The sequence below is a fragment of the Artemia franciscana genome, chromosome 16 (genome assembly GCF_032884065.1).
Source record: "Artemia franciscana chromosome 16, ASM3288406v1, whole genome shotgun sequence".
NCBI classification, from domain to species: domain Eukaryota; kingdom Metazoa; phylum Arthropoda; class Branchiopoda; order Anostraca; family Artemiidae; genus Artemia; species Artemia franciscana.
This window is the reverse complement of record NC_088878.1, coordinates 26,011,631-26,032,997: the sequence shown is the minus strand read 5'-3', so window position 1 is coordinate 26,032,997 and position 21,367 is coordinate 26,011,631. Positions and strand designations below refer to the sequence as shown.

The following is a 21,367-nucleotide window of genomic DNA, read 5'->3' as shown; positions in this document are numbered from 1 at the left end:
TAGGTTTTTTCTAAATCTGGTGATTTTTCACGTTATTGCCCATAGATTCATTATTCGATCAAACAAATCACACAGGAAGCTAAGTAATAGAAAAAAAAAATAGAAAATAGGTGGTCCATTACGCCTCCCAATATGGGTCAAATTAGTATTCATGCAAATATACCACCTTCGAAACTTCCGATTTCGCACTATCAGATATAGACCTCAGAGCGTTATCATCAAGATCATAAGCGAACATAGTTAATTGCAAAATTGAAAATATGTTCTATATTTCCTATTTCACAAGCTTTTCTCAGGTCAATCTTTTATGTTTAGGATTTTTTTTTCTCAATAACCTATCACTTCCAAATTAGAATTTTTTTTTTCTCTTAAAACCTTTGAAAGCGGACTGGATATGAATAGACACTCTACATCAGCAAATAAATCAGAAATGGAGTTATTGAAAAAAAGCAAATATCTACACATTAAATATAATTTTCAGAATGAAAAAAAGAAGTTGTTGAAAAAGAAAATTGGACTTGGAGCTTTTCATAATAAGATTTGTAATATAGCTAGATAGGTTAAATCGATAAAAGATTGATGACTGAAGTCGGTAGGGAGTAAGGGGGGTGGGCTACATCCTCTGGAAATTGTTTAATGGTTTTACTTTTTACTACTAATATCGAACCGATACTCAATTAATTCACCAAATTCTCTTGTTTGCAATTGAAATACCTAACAAGCAAGAAAAACTTCCTATTCTATAGAGGTTTCAAGCTTTTATCTGCAAAAATGTAAAATTTTTAATTTTTTTACCAGAAGAAAGATCACGGATGTGTTTTTTCTCAGGGATGACCGTACCGGACCAATAGTCCTAAAACATCAGGAGAGGGTTCACTTGAACGGAAATTAAGGTTTACAGTGTTCTTTTTTATGTGACCAAAATAATTAGAGGGCAACCAGCCCCACTCAAACGTCCCTTTTCTTTCAAAAACCGTTCGATCAAAATTTTGAGATATCCACTTGTTCGGCATAGCTAAAAGGTTACAAAACTGCATGTATACATAAGCGGTATCACCCTATACTCTTTTTCTATGGTTTTCAGTTTAAATAAGCAGTACTAGGAGACCAAAATTCCATTTGCGAGAGAAATTTCAGGCATAAAATGACATTCAGTGTACCCCTCCCCCCCCCCCCCTCCGATAATGTATACCCCGAACACCTTGATACACGGAAGAAAATGTTTGTATGATTTTTTCAGATTCCCATCTAAAAAATAGAAAAATAACCCAGAAGTACAGTGTAATTACTAGGACACCAGCAAAAATTTTGAAAATGATCTTTTTTAAATTTTCATGGATAAAATTTATCCCGCCCTTCACAAATTTTGATAGGCATCAGTCTCATCATTTCTTTAAAAAAAAGATCTAAAGGAAATATTTTTCTCCCAATACATTTCCGTTCATTACTGACAATTTACTAAAAAATGTATCCACAAAATAAGTTTTTCAAGGAAAAGTAAAGAACTTCATTATACCAAAAATAAGAACAAATAGAATCAAATAATCTACCCAGCGTAAAATCGTTACAAATCAGCATCAATAAATAAATGAAACCCAAAAAAGATTACCTCAAGCGATAGTTTGCTGAGCTTGATTGTTGGCTTCATAATTCCAATACCCTTAGTCCTTTGGCTGTTTAATCCAATTATCAAATTTTTACACTCTTTACACTAGATTTTTCATTCTCTACAATTTTCACAACTCTATTACCATCAACAACTACTTTGTCAGATTTCTCAATCAGGATTTCTTCAACCAAAATAGAACCACCACTAACACCATCGTAAATTTAGGCCCTTTATCAGGTGTTTTTGTGTCATTTAAAATTGGGATTTACTCACTAGCACTGTACACAACAGGTTTTTGAACTTCTTCAACTTAGTTTTCCTTATTCACTTCACGACTCAGATATTTTAGAACTACATTCAACTGAAGGAGGCTAAGAGAGCACCTGTTCAAAAGGAGGCTCATTCACTGTTGTCAAAGTTTGTGACTGAGGTAGACGACCATCCATTTTATTGACATTTACCTTCAGACATTTGGCAATTTACATTTTCACATTGTTTTGTACAACCTGCACTGGTGATCCAACAATACTTTGATCCACAATTGAAAGATATTTGTGTGAAATCTGCTCATGTATTTGTGCTGAGAGCGTTGAGTCTGGGATGAATGAATGACAGTTTGCGACATTGGACTTTTCCGTGAAGTCCCTACACTCAAAGTAACAGAGGCAGGATATAGAGGCGAAGGCCCTGGAGACTGCACTGGGGCATATCAGCTCATTTGCTTCATTATCTAAAAGTTCAAGTTAAATAATTCAAAACAAAATAAAGGAACAAAAGAATAAATAATAAAAAAAAATACTAATTAGCTTCATTGGACGTTGCACTTTGATCTAGAATGATCCTCCTGGAGAAGTTATCCCAAAAAATTTCTGTTAGCTCTTTCAAAAGAAGGTTCAATAGTAGACGAAAACCTTGATAAAGGACTAGTGACAAATATCTGACAATACCTTGGACCACAAATCTAAGAATAAAAAAAATCATATACTATGCATACTAAAATAAAAAAAGGAGATATATAACACTATTAAAAGAGAAGCTGTGCAAAATATTTTTGCTGATATATCAGCTGGATATGGCGCATTTCAAACTAAAATCAGCCGTGTTTATTCAACAATAAAAACTGAAGTTAAAAGCTTTCAAATAAAAATAAAAAATTCCAAATGCTTATTTTAAACCCGTTTTATGCCAGACTATTCAAAATTAAGAGTTTGAGTCAATAGAACAGAAACAAGCAATTTATTTGCTCTTAATTATGAAGCCAAAAAAGACAGATATTAAAACTATTAATGGAAGTATTACAAAATACTTTTTGTTGAAAATAGTTGAAAAGGCGTAACATTTTTTAAGCAAAAATCAGCCGTGTTTATTTAAAAATCGAAAAAAACTTTCAATTCAATATTCTTTCGAGCCATTTTGAACAAAAAGTAGTAACTAATTGCCACAGACAAGTTTCAGATTAGTTTCTCTTTAAACGAGTTGCTTAATGAATGCAGTTCACGCCTATACGTCTTGATGACTCACCCTCTTTGCCGCATCTCAGGAAGGGATCTTGTTGGCAAGAGGAGTTGTCCTGTCAATTTTCAAAATTTAGAGGAGGGGGGAGAAAGGTTCAACGACAATACCAAAAAAAAAGGCAACTTTCAATGAAAATAACCCCAAGACCAAAGAGGGAAGGGGAAATCTAGGATGCAGTTTTCTATGCGATTTTGTGGCACCTCAAGAAATTGATGCTTCTGTAAAGCAATCTTTGTTCTTAAAGCGTCTGCTTTAACAAATTTAAAATTTGTTAAAAACTACATTTAAGCAGCATCAGCTTAGGAATAGACCTTTAATATAAAACAAAATATGATAGTTTGATACAACTGGGCAAATTTTCTAAAATGGAAGGAAAAAAACAGGTTAAAATGTTAACATGTAAAATAAAATATAAAAAAAGCACCTTTTTTGGTACTTCGTAAAAAAAACACGAAAAATAGAAAAATTACCCTCCACCCCCTATGAGTGGTTAACAGTAATAGAGTGTACTAGACTTCGTTTCTATTGGGAACAGTTGTTAACTTGCAAAGAAACACTACACGTCACCTGAAATAAAATGATTTCCGTGAGGGAGTTGAAAAGGAAATGAATAAGTAGAACTTTTAACTTTTTACGAACGTTTTTTAGTAAAATAATATACGTAACTTACGAATTAAATTACGTAACGAACTACTATATTCTTATATTTTATTACATACTAGCTGTTGGGGTGGCGCTTCGCGCCACCCCAACACCTAGTTGGTGGGGCGCTTCGCACCCCCCCCAAGCCCCCCCGCGCGCGTAAGTCGTTACGCGCCATTGTAGTTGTGTCCCTGTGTCCCACCTGTGAATATAGATAGATTTATATATGTGTTTCAAACTACGTAAAAATTGCGAATATACAACATTCTTGGCTTTCCCATTGTCTGTCCATATACAAAGCCGTATGTACTAATAATGACGTCATATGCAAACGCTCTTTTTACAAACAAACAAACATGCATACACACAACTCGTTTTTATATAGATAGATAGATAGATAGATAGATACAATACAAATTAACTACGTAAAACTTGTGAATATACAACAGTCTTCGCTGTCCCATTGTCTGTGCGTATAAATAGATTGTCAGGTTTACCGACCCTCAAAGATGCAACATACAATTGTACATTGGTAAAGCAATCTGTATTAAGATCTATACCGCATTTTTCTAGTGATTGCCCTTGAGCTTTGTTGATGGTGGTTGCAAATGCTAATCGAATTGGGAATTGCAATCTTTTAAATTGAAAAAGCAGATCCGTTGGAATCATGGGAATGCGAGGAATAAGAACAGCCTCACCCTCATAAGGCCCTGTCAAGATTGTGGCCTCTATTAGGTTTTCCATTTTTTTTTTACGGCAAGTCGCGTGCCATTGCAAAGCTTTGGTGGGTTGATATTTCTTAAAAGTATTATTGGTACGCCTATTTTTAGTTGTAGCACGTGTGGTGGAAACCCTAAAGGATCTATGGAATTTAAAAATTCAGATGGATAATTAACCGCTTCATTTGGTTCCAAAATACAAATTAACTGCGTAAAACTTGCGAATATACAACATTCTTCGCTGTCCAATTGTCGCTGCATATAAATAGATTGTCAGGTTTACCGACCCTCGAACATGCAACGTACAATTGTCCATGGGAAAAACAATCAGTATTAAGATCTATACCACATTTTTCTAATGATTGACCTTGAGCTTTGTTAATGGTGATTGCAAATGCTAATCGAATTGGGAATTGCAATCTTTTAAATTGAAAAGGCAGATCCGTTGGAATCATGGGAATGCGAGGAATAAGAACAGCCTCACCCTCAAAAGGCCCTGTCAAGATTGTGGCCTCTATTAGGTTTTCCATTGTTTTTTTTACGGCAAGTCGAGTGCCATTGCAAAGCTTTGGTGGGTTTATATTTCTTAAAAGTATTATTGGTACGCCTATTTTTAGTTGTAGCACGTGTGGTGGAAACCCTGAAAGATCTATGGAATTTAAAAATTCAGATGGATAATTAACCGCTTCATTTGGTTCCAAAACTGTGTCGACTGACTTGTAAAGGATTGCCTGGTCTCGAATCTTGGTCAAAACAATATTGTTGATTTCGTGGACGTCTATATTTTTGGGTGCGAGAATCGCTCTTTCACTTAGCCATTTATTATTTTTATAATTTTTTAGAATATTCGGAAATACTTTTTCAATCAATTCATTTTTGGACGTCACTAAATTACAGAAATCAGCAGGTAGTTGTATACGTCCTGAAATTGAGTCTACTGGGAGCTTTCCGTTTCCCATTGCCAGCAATTGATCTGAAAATGTTTGACCAGAGTCATCGTTTTGCAATCGGACACGCATATTTGTAGTTAATTTTAATGTTTTTAAGTGTGCCCATAAATTAGAATTTTTCAGGCAAGCATTCATTTCGTCTGCAGGAGTTGATCTAGGTATTATAGGTAATGTTTGCCTGAAATCTCCCGCAAGCAATATTAATGTGCTGCCAAAGGGTTTCGACTTCCCTCGCAAACCTTTCAAGCATTGATCCAGAGCCTCGAGCGATTTTTTGTGTGCCATTGTGCACTCAACCCAAATAATAAGTTTGCATTGCTGCAATACTTTACCCATCCCAGATGATTTGGAAATATTGCACGTGGGAGTTTCTGTAGAATGCAAGTTCAGAGGCAATTTCAAAGCGGAATGAGCAGTTCTTCCACCAGGCAGCAATGTTGCGGTTATTCCGGACGACGCAATTGCCAACGCTATATCATTTTTTGATCGAATTGATGCCAGAATCAGTTTTATCACAAACGTTTTACCAGTACCTCCTGGCGCATCCAAAAAGAAAATTTCTCCAACGTTGTTATCGACACAATGCATTATCGTATCATAAATGTCTTTTTGTTCCGACGTTAACTTGGAAATGTTATTTTGTACATACGACAATAGATCACTCGTACTGTAACTTTGTTCACGATCCAATTCTACACATGTCGAAACAGCAGCGATACGGTTAGGTGAAGGCATTCCCAAATCCTGAAGAGGTTTGTTTTCCAAACGTACGCACAAATCTTCTATAACAACTAAAGTGTAGTTATAAATTTCTGATGTAAAATCAAAAGTCATATCTGACGTCTCTAACTGTTTTCGATGGAGTATATCTTCGGACATTTTTGACTTATATTTTCCCCATAACTCTGTAGGAGCTGATGGAGAGCAAGTTGTTAAAATGATGCCAAACAATGCACGAATTTGACTTGGGGTTGACGTTTCGCACGCGTCATTGATGCAGTTATCCCAGTGTTGGTCATTCTCCAATAAATTCAGAGCTTGGCATGCACTACGGTAAGTGTCATGTATAGTACCATTTACAGTCCTCAAATACTCAAAGGATGTCAGACCGGGTACATTCACCAAAAGCAGGCGTAGAAAGAAGCATTCATGTTGATTGGGGTGAACGGTGTAGAGTCTTCCTATCGTGGTATCTTTGAAGATGGTAGGTTGGCCGTCGACTGACTTACCCTGTTTTCGACGTTCAAATACTTTGTTTTTAGTATTCCACGTGTAATACGAAGGCACTTCAGTATACAGCAGTTTTTTTGCAAAAGAATCATTTCTGCAAAGCGAAAAAAAACTGTTAATGTTGTATCCAGTGGATTCAGGACTCTTTGTTGCACGTTGGTTTCCGTGAAATAAACACGTTGACCATTCTGTAAATGTACCGCTAAGTGAACAACAGCTGGACTACGTTCATGTACCGGAAATGAAAGAATTCGCCAAACAGCTTCATTACTGCGTATGTATCTTCCAGCCTGATATTGTACGATTTCATCGAAATCTTGATTTCGGGCTGCAAGCCAAAAACTGCCATGTCACTGCCTTTGTTGGCGTATTTACATATGTATTTGATTGCCTTTACGGAGTTACAGTATTCAACGTTTATGTGTGCATTAAATGTTTTTGATAATAATGGGGAATATGGAACAACCCACTGGTTATCTACTTCGATGGTGGTACCGTTACGCTTCTTTATTATTGCTGTTTTACCGCCATCTTCAGTAGATCTTCTTCTATATTGTGGGTAACCATCATTGCCAGTAATTGTGTTTGATACTAAAAGTCGAGGATATTGCTTTGTGCACCTTCCTTTGGCCATGCATGGTGAATTTTCGTTCAGTGCACCGCAAGGTCCATGTATCATATTTTTTACAATAATATCATGTAACCCCTTATCGACATTTTTATCAGGTATTTCAGCGGAAATCACATCATCAATTTCGTTCGAAGTAATTTTTTTATGTAGCCAGATTAGTATATGTGCGTGTGGCAAACCTCGTTTTTGCCATTCCACTGAGTACATCCAGCATCGCACTGACCCAAACACTTCAAGTTTTACAATGTAGTTTATCAGTGATTTCAACTTTTGCCGGAAAACACGGGCCGTAATGTCATGCCTATGAACCGCCGATTGTCCTTGAAGTAAAAGCTGCAGTATCTCGTCCCAAGATTGATTACATGTAAATGTAATAAATAAATCTGGACGACCATAGAGACGAACATACGCAATAGCATCTTGAGCATATTCATGCATATGACGGGGACTGCCAGCATATGACGAAGGTAAAATTGTTAATCTTCCAACGTTTGTGGTATTACCGTCATTTATAACTGCATCTCGCAAATGAATGTATTGTTCAGAGCGGAGCTTGGTCTGATTCAGGCGGATATATAGCAAACGTTCTGATTCAATTTTAGCATACATATCAACGACGAATTGGTGAAACAATTCACGGCATTTTAAAATATAATTTTCTTCATCCTGCCGAATCATTAGTCTATAGGAATAATAATGCATTGCACTGCATTTCTTATTCATTTCTTTGTTAGTGGCTGGATTCATCAATTTAATATTAAAGTGATAGCCGTCGGCTCCATCCCAAAAAATGATAGGATATTGTAGGGCATCGTAGCATCGATGAGTTTCAGCAATTCTTAACAACTGAGCGTTTCGCTTATGAAGAATAATATCTCGAGGTAAAAACTGATCACCGACCATAACGATTGCCACTTCGTCAATAGTTGGAGCATTGTATCTACGCACATGTTGGCCAGGAGGCGTTTTGTCAGCGGAAATAACAATTTTATGCGTATCAGTAGGCATCAAATCGATGGCTGTTTTGAACAGACGCACTAAATTATTATTTTCGTGGAAAAGATGTTGCAATTGGGAAACGATTGTCCTTTCAACGTTGGGAGAAATTTCGCAACGTGCATTCAATTCAGAATTTCTATCACTGATGAAGTACAATTGTAAAAATTTATGATTCTCGCCTAAGAATGGTAGAAGGGACCCTGCTCTATGATAAATTTGCCCTTTTACTTTGAAAGTAGACATAAATTGATCTGGATTTTCGATTTGGGCTCCAAACGACGTCATTTGGAAACATGAGTTGTATTTTCTGATTTTTGACAAAAAACGCTTAGATTCTGACGTAGTTCCAGTAAGGAAAGTCTTCAATGGCTCTGGTGGTGCAGCCAATAGAGGAAGTTTAACTTTTCCTGAGGCGCAACACATTCCCATTGTTTCACCATTGAATTTCAAGGCCTTGCAATAGGGACAAATTTTAGACATTGTCCCGATTTGAACACATCTACTCAAGCTATAATCATCGACTGGGTTGTACCTGAATGCCAGGCGATAACTTTCAGGTTGCTCTGATTCCTCGGCACGCTTTCTTTTCTTACTTTCTCTATCAGCAGCAAGCCTGATTTCTTGCTGTTCTTGTGATTCCTCGGCACGCTTTCTTTTCTTACTTTCTCTATCAGCAGCAAGCCTGATTTCTTGCTGTTCTTGTAATTCCTCGGCACGCCTTCTTTTTTCACTTTCTCTTTTAGCAGCAAGTCTGCTTCCGCGTTGCTCTGGTAGTTCCTCGGCACGCTTTCTGTTCTTTCTTTCTCTATCAGCCTCAAGCCTGTTTCCTTGCTGTTCTTTTGATTCCTCGGCACGCTTTCTGTTCTTTCTTTCTCTATCAGCCTCAAGCCTGTTTCCTTGCTGTTCTTTTGATTCCTCGGCACGCCTTCTTTTTTCACTTTCTCTTTTAGCAGCAAGTCTGCTTTCGCGTTGATCTGGTAGTTCCTCGGCACGCTTTCTTTTCTGACTTTCTCTATCAGCAGCAAGTTTTTTGGCATAGACTCTTTGAGCATCTTCATCGGCTTTTGCCATTGTAAGTTCATCAGTCATTGTAAACTTAAACATTAATAGATTTCTACGTGAACATATGTCTTAAATATCTTGAATGACGTCACCGTCAAAGCAAAAATGACGACAACTAATTTCATGACGTCAGTCAACACAGAAACATGACGTCACCTGATCCACAGACAGACAACTTATTTATATATATATAGATATGATGGGGCTTGCCCCCTTGTTAATACCTCGCTCTTTATACTAAAGCTTAATAATTTCTGTTCGTTTTAAGCTTTAATGCTGGTCTTTACTTTCAGTTAAAAAAAAAAAATTTCGAATGTATTTTTTCATTGTTTTTTTTAAATAATGCTAGAAAACCCTGCGTCCCCTTCATGGAATTTCTCTTCCCCACTGAAAATCCTCCCACGTAGCCAACTCCCCTCAACCCCCCAGACCAAAATAATCCCCCTGAATGCGATGGTGTGACATTCTATGGCTTTTAGGGAGTGTTTTCCCCTTTTTTCAATTTTTTTTATTGTTTTTCTACAGAGAACTGAAAATTGGAAACAAATAATCAATAAAAAAAATACAACGATTTATACAAAGAAACGCTATTCGCATCTATTTATAAAATAATATATCTGTTCAAAATCATTAGTTGTGGTGAAAAATAAATTTGTTTCATTTAGTTTTTATTTTGAAGCCAACATGTTACATGTTTTCCTTTTAACACAAGTCAGACCATGGCAAATACAAGAGCGCCATCTATTTCAAAACAAAGATAACTTTTTTCAAGATTTGAAGCATAGAACAACAATGTGGTGTCTTTCTTGCCATTGACAGCATTTTGCATTCCGCGTGCAATAGAATTTACTTGTAGTGTTCCGTTTTGGACATTTTGCAAGACAGCTTAAATCCTTTGGGCAAAATATCCTCTTCTATGGGGGTTGTTTTGCTCTTATGTGCAAAGTGATGTTATTTACAATGTCTTTATTGCATTTTAGTTTTGTCTGAAATCTATAATCCGTTATTATGGTGCTCTTGTCTATAGTAACAGGGGACCTGCAGCTTCTTGATTGTGTTGCGAGAGCAACACTTTATCTCAAGTCTGTTCAATCTTACTTTGGAACAGGCAATCAAAGGCCACATCCAACCTCAAACTCAAAAAGCCTTCAAGAAATGAGTTGGTCAATACTTTAGCAATGCTGATTAGGGACTAAACTGGGATGTCAGATCATAACCTAGAAAATCTCCAGCAAGATTTCTACAGGAGGTTCAACTCTACCTTATCTAGCTGGATTGATAGCAATGAATGCCCAGATAAGGACAAGCTACTGAACAATTACTAGTGATGAATAAGGTCAGAGTAAGGAGATGTAGATGCTGGGGTCACATCAATGATACACAGCAGGATGCCTCCCATATGTACATTTTTGGACCCTACCCTGTCTTTAAAGAGGGGAGAGGCAAAACCCGATGGGTCAGTTGCAAGAAAAAGAGACAATTCTTAGAAACTGTTTTGAATGAGTACTGGTCCCTGAAACAAGATTAGCTGAATTGAAGGTCTACCATTGCTGCCTAATGACCTTCTAGCCATGGGAAGCCCTAATTAAGTATCAAATAAGCATGTTCCTAGGGCTACAAAATGGAATATCATGTGTCATGGGGGTCTATTTGCAAATAAATTTATAACTATAAGAGAACACAAAAAGGAATCAAAGTAACCATTGTTGACCTTATCCCTGTCAGTTCGGAATAGGCTATTTCATATATATATATACTAAATTTGCTCACTAAGTTTTCGAAATTAGGTATTACTGCCTTCTTAGAGAGTGAACAACCTTAACTTAAGCCAACTTCAGTAGTTTTTTAAGCCAAATCGAGGTTTTTTCCCCAGATTGAATAAATAGGAGCCAAGTAACAAGCTCATTATCTTGGACTTAAATCACTATAATCTTAATGATATTAATTCCTGCATAAACATACACTGAAATAAATTGCTGAAGATTAAGACAGATTATAAATAAGTAGACGTGCATATCATAGCCCTCGTTCCCCAAGCCAGAATAGCAAAAATGCCCTTTCGGAAATGGTATATGATATTTTAAAAATCAAATCTTTTGAGATAAATATAGTTGGTGATTTCAACCTGCCAGAAATTTTATGGATTGATGGATATGGGTCACCAAAAACACAAACTATGGGTTCTCCCTTTGCATCTTGTTTATCAAACAATTATACTTGTTTATCAAACATTAACAGTTTACCAAACTGTTAATGAGCCTACAAGAATTCGTTGTGATTAGAATACATCACTTCTTGAAATAGTTATTGTTTCTAGTCCTGAGCTATTGATAAGCAATGATTATCTACCCCCCCCCCATGGAAAAAGCGAGGATACCAGGTAGCCAGAAGTCTTGTTACAAATAACATTAAAAAATTAAAATCAAATCACGAAAATAAACTAGCTCAGGAAATCAAGGTAAATTCCAAACTCTTTTGGAGGCATGCATCAACTAAAAAACCAGGCACACACTCAGTTCCAGATTTATGGGAAAATGTACATGGGATATCCACTCCTGAAAGTAAAGCAGAAGTCCTGAATAAACAATCTTCCTCAGTATTTTTTTATGGTCAGGATGTCCCACCCCCTGCACTCTCTTTTTACCCAATCACTACCACTATGCGAGATATTGAAGTAACTGAATGCATGGTGAATAAGAAACTTGCTTCAATTAATGTATATAAATCTAAGGATCTCAACAATATACATCCTGGTCTTCTCAAACATGCTAAAGATATCCTAGCTGCCCCATTAGCTGTAATCTTCCCAAAATCAATCAAAGCTGCACAACTTCTGTTGGATTGGAAAAAAGCATACATAACTCCTGTTTTCAAAAAGGGAGAAAGAAATTCTGCTGCAAATTACAGGCCAATCAGTAGTACCTCTTCGGTTATCAAAGTGATTGAAGGAATATTTAATGATGCTGTTATTAAACATCTTGAAAAGAATGGCATTCTTCACCATTCTAAACATAGTTACCAAAGTGGTAGATCTGTTGCCACAAGTTTATTGCACTCTTACAATCTTGTTACAGATCTAACAGACAAGGGGATTCCTGTTGATGTTGCCCTCTTTGACCTAGCCAAAGCCTTTGACAATGTCTGCCACAAGAGACTGATTGTCAAGTTACATGCTGCAAGAATAAATGACCAAGTTGTTGGCTAGTAAAGGCATTCCTTGCTGAAAGGACTCAACAGGTCAGAGTATTCACATTTCACGGAATGCTGATTTATTCACTCATTACCAGTCAAGATTGGTGTGCTGCAAGGTACTATCCTTGGCCCTACCCTCTTCAATATTTTTATTAATGATGCCCCTAGTGTAGTAAACAATTATTTAACTTTATATATAGATGATTCCAAACTCATTGGTGGTATCAGAAACCAGCTTGATGCAGATGCTTTTCAATGTGATATAAATGAGCTTAATAATTGGGCTAATGCCTGGTTATCAAGCTTCAACACATATAAATGCCATGTCCTTCATTTTGGAGAAAAAAAACTTTTTGGGTACACTCAAAACAACCTACCAGTTGAGGTTATTCCTGAGGATTGAGATCTGAGTGTCTTGGTTGATAAGAAACTTAAATTTGATTTTCATGCTGCTTCATTAGCTAACCAGACCCTAGGAACACTAAAGAGAACCATCAGCAGTCGCTCTCCAGGAAACATGACTACCATGACTATATAAAGCTCTTGTTTGACCAAAACTTGAAGTTGGTATGACACTTGCATCCCCTTTTTACAAGAAAGACAAATTCATCCTAGAAGCAGTCTAAAGGCAAGCAACAAAATTGATCAGCAAATTCCAAACTGTCCCCTATTGTGAGCATCTTCGTCACCTCAAACTACCAAGCCTAACATATAGGTGCAAATGCAGTGATGTCATAACTGCCTTCAAACTTATCTCAACAAACATTGTCCCTGATATATTCTTGTTTGCCACCACCTCTTCTACCAGATGCCACTCAAAAAAACCGTCTAAGATGTCATGCAGACTCCACCAGAAAAATCAGTTCTTCTCAAAAAGAGTCACCAGCCTTTGGAATAGATTGTCAGAATATGCTGTCTTTGTAACTTATCTTAAAACTTTCAAATTTAGAGTGGATGCTGAATAGAGTGATGTAGAGTGGAAGTATGATTGGGCAGCCCATGAGTCTTCAACTCGTTTTTAATTCTTCACAGAGCCTACAAGGAGGAAATCCTTAGATTGCTCCAAGCTGCAATTTAAGGTAAGGTAATTTAAGTTAATTAGCAACTTAGTCTTCTTAACATTAATTTTCAAACCTATCCTAGCACCCTGGACTCATAAAACCTCTAAAAGTTTATTCATTTTGCTCAAAATTTCATCTAAGATGCTTAAATCATAAGCATAATCAAAGTCTAGGAAAGCTTTCCTTTCCATTTGATTCTGTGCTCTCCCATTGCCTTCCCTGTACTACTTGAGACAAAGCCCATCCAAATGATCCACATAAAGGGGATTGAACAAAACCCTATTCAACTCCTGGTTTAATACAAAACATGCTTCTAACCTCATTTCCGACCTTAACCACAGCAGGGTTAATCTTGCACATGGCACTAATCACTTTAATGTATTTGTCTGGTATACTATACAAGGATAAGACCTTTGCTAAGGCTCTTCTATCAACAGAATAAAATACTTGCTCATAACCTATAAAACTGAGGTCCAAAGGTGATTGATAACTCAGGCACTTCTCAGTTACAACACTAAGAGTGAAAATTTGGTCAACACATCATCCACCCTTTCTAAAACCTCACTATTCTTTTCTTATCACTTTGTCTACAGTATCTCTCAGCCTAAAAAGTATGATATTACTAAGTAATTTGCTACCTACAGAGACCAAGCTAATGCCTTGCTCATTACCACACATTTTCTCATTATATGTTATGCTTTATATATATCTTATATCTTTTATAAATTGCATAGCAAAAAAAGAGAAGAAAAGAGAAAGAGAGAGCAAAAATGTATTGATTGTGTGGATGTTGAAGGCAAAAAAAAAAGAGTTGTTTTGTTTATATAATGATTATATTTCGAATTGGCTCTTTATCTGTGTTTTTTACTCAAAGCCTCAGTAACTTCATTCTTTTCTTAAGTTTGAAAAAGCAACATCAAAGGCTAGGATTTCTCAGGGGCACTACCTGGGATTTGCACTTCACTGATAAATATTAACACAACCAATAACAACAAAAAAATATTTCTTGTGGAAGTGCAGATACAAGAGCACAAGGACTATTACTCACACCCACTTTGCCTGTAATTCCACTCCCCTTCCCTAATCAGGGACTCCCCAAATTTATCAAAGAAAAACCAACTAGGTTTTCTTCAAAATTAGCCCAAGAATGAACATTAACAATAAATAATGATTTGTATTTTGAGTTAGGACTCCTGCATTTTCAGTAGGATCTGGGTTTTTTTTTGGGGGGGGGGGGGAATTTGAGAAATCCCTAATTTTTTTAGAGGAAACAAATATTTAATGATTGAGGCTTAGCTTCTCTATGAGGAATTATCTCTACCCACCTGTATCTGGTTATATTTCAGGTTATAATCTTTATTTCCTTTTGTATCCAAGAAAGGTGTAAAATCAAACTTTTATGCTTTGTAAAAAGACAACCTATGCATTTAACTTTATCATCTAAGAATTTTTCCCCTTTATCAAACATAAGTTTATATTAGAAATGGTAGAACTGCTATGCCATCTTCCTGTATTCTGAATCTGATTCCAAAAATCTTTTGAATGAAATATACAAGAACAAGAACTAGGCTACTCTCATGGTGAATAGCAACATCAAAACCTGCAATGGGCGGACATTTTTTTTCTGCTATATGGGATTAACTCCTATGTAGCCATAAGGCTTGGGCACTTAGAACACCTCTAATATTTGTTTCCAATATGAGCAAAACATTAATTTTGTTTCTTTTCAGGTATCAAGAGGCTTTATACATGAAGGAGGAGAAGATTTTTCTCCCATAGTCCCTGTGATGAGATTCTACTCAAATAACAGGAATTATGGTAAATATATGACTATCCATATTATTGACTTACCAATAAAGTGAACATGCCACTCAATACCTTTTTTATGCTCTTTATAAATGAAATAATCATTTCTATTGTCGTGCCTTTCATTACTCTAATCTTAGCTCAAAAGTGTATCTACCTACTCCTCCAAACAATTTTCAACTGTAAAAAACCATCTTGCACCAAGGCTATTCTACTTTTACATCTTCACTGAATCCACCATCCTAATTAATATTACTATTTAGACAACAAACGCTATGCACTTGATCGTTCTCGTTACCTAACGTCACCACTTCATCCACGATTATTCCTAGTTTAAGCAACTTGGTCATCCTAATATCAATTTTCAAACTTATTCTCGTACCCTCAACTCTCAGAACCGTCCAAAAGCATATGCCGCATAGCACGTAAATCCCACATAGACACCGCATATTACAAAATATACACACAATACAAAATATAAGACACATACAAACAACAGAATAAATATGCATGCACAATACAACACACAGACGCCGCGCAAAATAACACAAAGATGCGTCTTGCAGCAAACACATATACCTCACAACACGATACACACAAACGCCACAAAAAACACAAATGACGCCTCGTGACAAACACATATACCTCACAACATTCGATACATGCAAACGCCACACAGCAGGCAATAGACAAAAATGTCACGAAACATAACTGTACGCCATAACTTTTAAATACCACACTTACATGCGACAAAATACATACGCTGCAAAACATGCCTCACATCGTATATCAAGCATTTACACACCTTGCTGCACAAAGGTCGCACAAAACAAAACATACACACATGACAGACATCATACACCACATACACATACCGCAAAATACACCAACACATTCCACAAGACGCAAAGAAGATACAAATCAAGCACACTGCACAAAATACATCACATGCAGATACTACACAATGCACACGTAGCATAGCATAAACACAAGTGTTGCACAACATAACATACAGATTCTTCAAAACATGCAGCGCCCACCATGTTGTCTAAACACACGTGGTGTGTTTAGACAAAACACATGCCATACAAAAATAGATTACAAATGCCGTGTAAATCTACAAAACACACGAACATGCTGTACAACACACACAAAAAACAACTGTCGTACATACTCACACACAAAAACACAATGATTAGAAACTAAAAGCTGGTGTCAATGCAGGATCTCTCTGTTATATATCACAGTACTTACATATCCAAAGGCAGTCAATTCCCAGTAGGATCTTCAGTAGAAGTCAATGGGACACTGTCTTGACTGGAATCAGACAATCTACATCAAACACCATGAAGTTCTACGCCTGAAACTTCGACGATTTTTTGGCCTTCAGTTGATTGGCATGAAACGTAAAGAATCTGAGGGTCCCCACGAGTACCTAATATTAGAAAACTTGGCTTTAGTTTATTCTTTTCTTTAAACAAACTGATTTCTGGGACTTAGGCAACCAAACATTATCCTAAAATTCATATACATTCAATCAAACTTGGCTGAAAACTGTGAAAATAATAGACAATAGTTTCACCCAAATTTATATTTGGAAGATTGATACTATTTTGTCCATTTTAACCATATTTAATTTAATGTTTAACTATTTTTAGGAAGCACGGGAATGGTACTAAAGATAAAAGCAATAGTAAAAAAAATTGTTGGAAAATTGAAAAAGGAGAGATAAGAATACTGAAAGATAGATGGATAGAGAAGGAAGAGAAGAGACAGAGAACAAATACACAAACCACACCCAAAAAACATCAGGGTATATGGCTAAATGACACAGTCGACATCATTACTTAAGATGTTGACGAGTTCAAGAGGGGCTTCCCTAGGCAACCACTTTTTTTACTATTTAAGCAGAAAGATTGATAACCAGCAAAAATTTAGATTAAGGCATAAAATAAAGGGAGTAATCAAGTTTTTATACCTTCAAATGCACCAATTGCCTCCTACACAAACGAAAATTATTTACAAGAGCTTTGATGTATTGAGCTATCAATTACATATTGTTTAAATGGAGTTACACAATCTCTTGCTGTTCTGACAAGAGAGAAGCCTCGTTTTGAAAGTACAAATTGACATTATACAGCCAACAAAAAGACTTGGATACAAGAAAAAAGACAAGTCAAAAGAGGAGAAAAGGTTAAATAAAACAGTGGCAATTGGAAAACAAAATAATTTCTTTTTGCATTTCTATTTTTTTGCATTTGATTTTTCTTCTTTTGAATTTGATGTTTTGTTCTGTGTTTTCAAACCTGTATTTTACTCAATATAGTTTTAAGCACACTTTACTTGCATTGATGTTACATGGACAGATTTCTTTTTCATTTTTTTTTGTCTATACTCAAAATATTTTTCTTTAACAAAGAATATGTTCTGAACATAAGTAAGAGAATCAAATGAAAAAATACGTTCTAGAGATCGAAATCATCTTTTAAGCTTTTAAAAATTTAATTATAATCAGGTATCCATCTGTTGCCCATGCTTTCTGTTCTTTTAATTTTTCCTTTTATTCTTTTACTTAATTTACCTATACTTATCTTATATTTAATTATATTTATTTATACTTATATTTACTTTTACATATACTTATTCTTTTACTGTTATATTCTTTTACTTAACTTACTTATTTACTTTTTTCCACTTCTTTTCCTTATCACTGGGACTACAGCCTTGCAGAGCAGGATCATTGTTGTAAAAAACAAAACAAAAATCATAATCAGTAATTTTTATACTCCTGACCACTACAACTAAAATGTACAACATCTAAAAATAAAATGTGAGTAAATAATTTTTCCTGGCGCATTTACATCACGAGTTTTTAAATTTACATATATTTTTCAAGCCTCTGCAGTCCTGCTCTCAAACAAAACTAAAAACGCAAATTCACCCAATAATAACATCATGAATGAAATGTACCATTGACTAAACGCAAGTAAATATCATTCTTAACTTTCTGGATTATGTTTTTAATTCTCAATTACTTTTATATCCAATCAAGTTTTGCATGATTCAATCAATGAATTCAATCAATGCTATCACTGGATTCAACCAATGCTATAAAATAGCATGCTATCAGCTAAAATGACTCAACCAAAGTGACCAATGCTATTGATACTGTAACTTCAATGCAACCAATCAAATTTGATTTATTTAAATTATTACATTAATTCTGGATCTGGTGGGGATTTAAAATAAGAGCTCTGAGACACAATATCCTTCCAAACATCAAATTTCATTAAGATATGATCAACCATTTGTAATTTAAAAATACTTCAATTTTTTCCAAATTAATGGGCCCCCCACTCCCCAGATGGTCAAATCAGGTAAACAACTATTTCTAATTGCCTGCCAAATTTCATTGTCCTAGCCTACCTGGAGGTGCCAAAAGTAGCAAAACCAGGACTGACAGACTGACAGAATTTGCAATTGCTATGTCACTTGCTTAATACCAAGTGCCATAAAAAATGGGTAAAATTCTAGTTAATTGACTTCTTGCTATCTTGGATAGGGTTTAAGTTAGGAGAATGAAACTTTCAGGGATGGGTCTACAGGCTAAAGTATGTCCTGGGAAGGTATTTTGAAGTACCTACCTCCACTCCTTCTCCCTCTAGAGGGCCCTGACCTTTAAAATATTGTGTGTTATAAAAGTGAAACCTTGCAAAATAGATCTTCTGCTTAATTGAAGAACAACAAAATTGTTTTCAGCTTCATAACTTTGCTCAATCCCATTTTATAAGGTTTTAAAGATATGCAAATACATTTCCTAAATTTTGAAAAAAAAAAACATTGATAAGGCTCAAAATTCTAGGCTACTCAAATAAGGAATTGCATTTTCAGAACTAGAGGCAGAGAAAAAGCAACTAGGCTAGTAACTGAAACTAAGGTAAAATGTTGTGTCAAAATTTCAATAGGTAGGCTAGGCCTATAAACCTGTCATGTAGGCAAATTTCAGGGCCCTCTAGAAGGAGAAGGAGCAGAGGTGGGTACTTTAAAATACCTTCCCAGGACATACTTTAGCCTGTAGATCCATCCCTGAAAGTTTTATTGTCCTAACCTAAACTCTTTCTGAAATAGCAAGAAGTCAATTAACTAGAATTTTACCAGTTATGAAGCTGAAAACAATTTTGTTGTACTTCAATTAAGCAGAAGATCTATTTTGCAAGGTTTCACTTTTATAACACACATATTTTTAAAGGTCAGGGTCCTCTGGAGGGAGGAGTAGAGGTAGAAAATACCTTCCTGGGACATACTTTAGTCAGTAGATTCATCCCTGTAAGTTTCGTTTTCCTAACCTAGACCCTTTCTGATATAGGAAGAAGTCAATTAGCCTAACTAGAATTTTACCTTATTTTCTTAACATGATTCCTTCTTAACAACCCTGATTCTGAATTTAGCCTAGGCTACCAAAAAGGCTGGGCTGTGACTTCTGTCAAAAAGGCCTATATCCAGAAAGCAATCTGCATATAATTCAAATGTTACCTTGGGTGCGTTTGTTTACTTGTCCGATTACTAATCTGATTAATCCAAGCGTTTTTTTAGACACATATGACGTCAGAGGTTAGTAGGATTATCCCCACAAACGCTCAGGATTACTTGTCCGTGGGCTGGCACTTTATAACCTCCAAATAAAAAGATTAGTTGAGGATTGTGACGTCAGACGACCATGTGCATGTGACTCACCTGAGATGGGTTTTGTAGATAAGCTATGTTTATAGTGGAGTAGTATGATTAGTATTTCTAAGGAAGCCTATCAAGTCCCTTGAGAAGAGGGTGGGATTCAAGTTCTATTTGCAGTTGAACTGTCTATTGAGATTGTAAGTTCAGTTCAGAAATTTCAGATGGAATATAGGCATACTGACAAGACTTATAAAATTATATGCAGAGAGTATACTAATACAGTTATATTGGAGATTACTTCAGATTTAGGAGTTTGTAAGTAGCATAATCTTGTCTGTGCTTATAAAATATTAAGGTTTTCTGGAGAGCTAGGCCTAGCTTTCAAAGGCTAGTAGGCTAGGCTTGGATGCACAGAACAAAGGTTTGTTATCAGTTAGAAAGGTGTGTTATTAGGAATAGAGCTTGGGAATGCACATTTCCTATTACCATTGTTTCTTATTTTACCCTAAATTTTCAATTTAAACAATTTCATTTTTAGATGTATTTTTCCCTCAACTCATTACTTTTCCTAATCTCTCTCTAAGATAACAAAAAGTAGCTTTTATAATAGTTTACGCTATTTAAAATTTTATGATCAAATCACTAATGGGACAGCTAAGAAATAGCCTAGACATAGACCTACATTTAGAATTAATTTCATCCTGAATCCTAATATGGACCTATCATTTGTTTGTATCAGAGAACTTAAACTGTTCCCCCCTAATCTATATATATATATATATATATAATATATATATATATATATATATATATATATATATATATATATATATATATATATATATATATATATATATATATATATATATATATATATATATCTGTATATATATATGTGGTAAAATTCTAGTTGTGTGATGACTTTTTGCTATCTTGAAAAGGGGTTAGATTAGGTTAGGAAAATGAAACATTCTGGGATGGGTCTACAGGGTAAAGCATATCCCAGGAAGATATTTTAAAGTACCCACCTCCACTCCTTCTCCCTCTAGAGGGCCCTGAAATTTGCCTACATGACAGGTCTGTACCTATTGAAATTTTGACAAAAAAAAATTTACCTTAATTTTCAGTTACCAGTTGCTTTTTCTCTGCCTTTAGTTCTGAAAATGCAATCTCTGTTATTTGAGTAGAAAATAATCTTTTATGCCACCTCATAATAGGTTAAATATATGGCTTATATTATTTATTCTTCATGAATTTTTGTTTTATTTGATTTCATTGAT

General features: G+C 35.5%; 1 long non-coding RNA gene across 4 annotated transcripts in view; it reads right to left on the bottom strand.

Annotated features, from left to right (window-relative positions):
* LOC136037274 (uncharacterized) overlaps positions 1–19,926 on the bottom strand; it is a 21,877-nt gene extending 1,951 nt beyond the window's left edge. Inside the window, exons 1-4 of one of the 4 annotated variants that reach the window (XR_010619902.1) lie at positions 19,815–19,866; positions 18,816–18,911; positions 16,671–16,851; positions 1,610–2,339 (exon numbers count right to left, since the gene is read on the bottom strand). This is a non-coding gene — a long non-coding RNA (uncharacterized LOC136037274). Of the gene's footprint in view, positions 1–1,609; positions 2,340–16,670; positions 16,852–18,815; positions 18,979–19,814 lie in introns of those variants that run through there. The other 3 variants (XR_010619903.1, XR_010619904.1, XR_010619901.1) reach the window with 3 other exon arrangements.
* Between the last annotated feature and the right edge of the window lie 1,441 nt (positions 19,927–21,367).